The following is a 4,089-nucleotide window of genomic DNA, read 5'->3' on the forward strand; positions in this document are numbered from 1 at the left end:
TCACCTGTGAGATTGAGTGTTTTGCATCACATCATTAGAATTGCAAGGATCGTCGATAAGGGGACAGGGTTGAGACGTTCGAGATATGGCAGGGAGCATAATTGGACGAAATAGAGTATACTTTGGGAGTTGCCTTATTGAAAAGACAACTTAGTTCATCATTGTCTTAACGTGATGCAAATTAAAAAAATGTATTTGATAATATCATGCACACCGTAATGGACAATGTGCGAACAAAAAATAATGATAAGGCAATTTTAGTCTTGGTGGACATTTACAGGTTGCCAAATCTAAATTTAAAGAGATTTGAAAACAACTAGTAGCTAGGCTAAACCAAAGGCAGTGTTCGTTCTAACGAAGGGCCAGAGACAAAATGTATGTAGGTAGATTAGGGGATTGATATTTTTCGATGGTTATGCCTCTAACTTAGGTAAGTGTGCAAATGTCTCACAAGGTAAGCTTGCTGTGTTAAAGAGTCATGATTGTCATGTCTTTGTAGAATCATTGATACTTGTCGAGTTCAGAGAACTTTCTACCAACATCTAGAAACTCGTCATAGAAATAAGTAAGTTCTTTAGGGAGTTATGTGCTACAAAACTTAGCATTAATGATCTCACGGTCATGGAGAAGAATATTCCCATCATACTTTGTAAGTTAGAGAGGATATTCCCTCCAGGATTTTTTGATGTTATGAAATACTTAGCAATCCACCTACCATATGAAGCAAGAATATGTCGGCCAGTCCAATTTAAGTGGATGTACCCTTTTAAGAGGATGATTGGATCCTTCAAGCCCATCGTGAATAACAGATCTTAGATTGAGGGTAGCATCTGCGAAGCATTCCTAGCTAAAGAAACATCTACATTTTGATCCTTCTATTTTGAGTCTTATGTTGAGTCACGTAAAACAAGAGTTGAAAGGAACGATGAGAGGGGAGAATCCTTGTCAACTGGAACAACCTATCCAATATTTGTTCGTGAAGAAGTTGCAATGGGAGTGAGTAGTGAATATTGGTTAGAGAAAAAGAAAATTGATGCCGCACATCTGCATGTGTTGCTTTACTATGACCAAATTTCACCCTACTTGAGGTGAGTTTTTTAAGTAAATATTACAATTAGTAAGATGATAACTTCTTCCTCTAATCAAAACTTTAGTACACTTAAAATTTTATTATTTATCATATTGTATCATAGGTTATTGCAAGAAACAAATCATGATACATCACTAAACAATTTTTCACATTGGTTCAGAGAATACGTCAGTATCTCTCTAACTGACACAACAGATTGGGAACTAATTGTACTTAGTTCGGACCCAGTGAATAAGGACACAAGCTACCTGATATACAATGTTAATGGATATCGGTTTCATTCTTCACAATGGTCGGTGAAAAAGAAAAAAGATAAAATCAAGGTATGGGTTCATGGGATGCATGCAATAGTCATTCTAATTGATATGTTATGTTGCACAATATAATTCAATTAAAGTATTTTTGTTGCACTATGTAAAAGGTGTGTGTGTTTAAATGTGAATGGCATGATCCAAGTTCGCGACAGAGATCACAAAAGCACAAGGACTACAATATCACTGAAGTAAATATAACAAAAAAATATAGGCTCTACAATCTTTTTATTCTACCTCAAAATGCATGATAGGCATACTATATTTGCCTTATCCAGAATCATGCAAGTCTAGTTGGATTATTGTGGTTAAGACTAAGCCAAGAGATCGCATCGAGTTTGATGGGATAAAAGGTCAGCAACCTTACCAAATTGATGACCTAACTCTTTCAAAAATGGTGATCGACACCGGTGATCCAATCACCCTTAAGTCGGCTATTATGGATGATGACATCATTGACCTTAGGGTAGATGACGACACACTACCACTATAGGACAATGATCTTCAAGAAGAAGAAGACGAGTTCGATGATCAAGAAATTACCTCAGAATAGGAAAATGATGAACCAGAGGAAGAATATGATGAATATGAATAAGGTTAACCTAAATATAGTTTAACTAGCTTATTGTATGTTTAAATCTTATTTAAGTCAGATCATATAAATACAACGCATGCTAGCTGTAAGAACTCGGTTTTTGGTAAATTGACTTTTCTGGCTATTTTGTAATTTATTCTGCAAAATCCTTAACCACGACCCAATAACTATTAGTAAGGCAGGCCCAACGGTAAAAAAAAAATAAAAAAAAATAGAAAATAGTAATTAATAGGTCAAACCTGACTTTATGAGGGTAATTAACTTTTCTAAGTCAAATTTGACTAGTAAAAAGTAAACACTTGCGTGTCATTAGTTTATTTTTCACACTAGAGACTTTTTGAGCTGGAAATTTACTTTTAGTGACGGTTTTGCGTGCGCCGAGAAAAAGTTAGTAACCGAAAAACTCAGAATCAGTGGTAAAAATTATTTCTACCTTACTAATTATGTCCCAAGATTAATATTAGCCATCCATTCATGATTTATTTCTTTAAAAATAAATCTTAGCCATTAAATATTTTACCACACGGTAAAAGTTACCGAGAACTAAATTTTTAACCGGTATTCTGCAAATGACTCCTAGAGATCCTGAATCCTCTTACTTGCCATCCAAGTAACTCGCCCCTCCCTCTTAGCCTCTGGGCCATATTATCTCAGCCTCTCACCCAGTAACTAATTGCGGTTAATTGTGGATAAGCTTAACACAAAAACACTGACCAAACTTTCTCATTTTGACGCTCCTTCTTCATTAATACCTATCCCTTAACCACAGAAATTTTTAGCCTTTTTACCACAATTAATCCACCTTAAACTTAGATTTTTATTTAAGAAATCATTGATCATAAAATTCATGAAACACTTTTTTTCTCTCTCTAAAATGGCCCAATTTTAGAGAGAGAAAAAAAGAGTAAATTCTTGCACTCCTCCAAGTCCCAACCCTCAATCCTATTATTCTTCAATTATTCTTCAAAAATTCAAGCCATACAAACACATTTTTTGTCCGTTTTCACTAATTATCGCGTTTTTACTGAAAATTAAGCAAGGTAAGCTCTTGTTCCTTTTCTATTTTTTTTTCTGCAGTGATCATGATAAATTCTTGTCCTCTTATGTGTCTAGAAAACCTCTTTTAAAGCCCATATGGAGCACACCCAAGGAGCTATACAAAATTCAAGATCAAATTAATTAAATTCTAACACCTTTTGCGACACTTTTGGCCAAACAAAAACTGCACCATAGCCAAACATGTTTTAGCCTTTGTGAGAGCATTTTATGGTATTTGAGAGGTTTAGTAACTTAATTAAATAAGAGGTAAGGGTTAGGATTAGTTAGAATATGTTTGTGCTTATTTTCAGTGTTCATATGAGCCACTTTGTAGTGAATTTGTGCTTGTTTTGTACATCTAAAAATTTTGTGAGTTATCTCTGTTTTGGTTTGCTAAATATGTGTAATATGCAATATATTTACCTCTAGATTTTGTGTGGTAACAGCAAAAAATATGGAAGTACTTAGGGTTTAAGTTTCAAGTATTAAAAATCACTAAAAGTGGACAAAAATATAAAATTATGTTTCTTGAAATTTCATAACCTAAAAACCTAAAAAGCAACATGCTCAGGGGTTAAAAGAAGTTTGGAAAAATAATTTTAATCCTATAGAACAAGTAGGTAAGAATAAAACGGGTGCTACGATCATTTTCGGATAAAAAGAGGGTTAAAAATATAATTTAAGTAAGATATAATTAAAATTTTGAAAATAATGAATTTTGGGGTAAAATAGCAATTATATAAATTAGTTAGATCAAAATTATAATCAAAATAAATTTTTTGGTCTAAATAAAAGCAGTAGAAAAAGTTAGGAGTAAAATCATAAAAAGTAGTAATAATTAAAACAAGTAAATAAATTAATAAAGGATAAAATGGTATTTTAGGTCCCTAGAAATAAAATTAGTATTTAAGGTGAAACAATTGTATAGTACTAAATGAACGGAACATTATCCATTATATAAAATCAAATTCAGAACAGCTTTCTGCATAATGAACCGAACACGTTATTAACGTGAAACAATTGTATAGTACTAAATGAACGAAATACAGAACATT

The sequence above is a fragment of the Arachis duranensis genome, chromosome 4 (genome assembly GCF_000817695.3).
Source record: "Arachis duranensis cultivar V14167 chromosome 4, aradu.V14167.gnm2.J7QH, whole genome shotgun sequence".
Lineage (NCBI taxonomy): Eukaryota > Viridiplantae > Streptophyta > Magnoliopsida > Fabales > Fabaceae > Arachis > Arachis duranensis.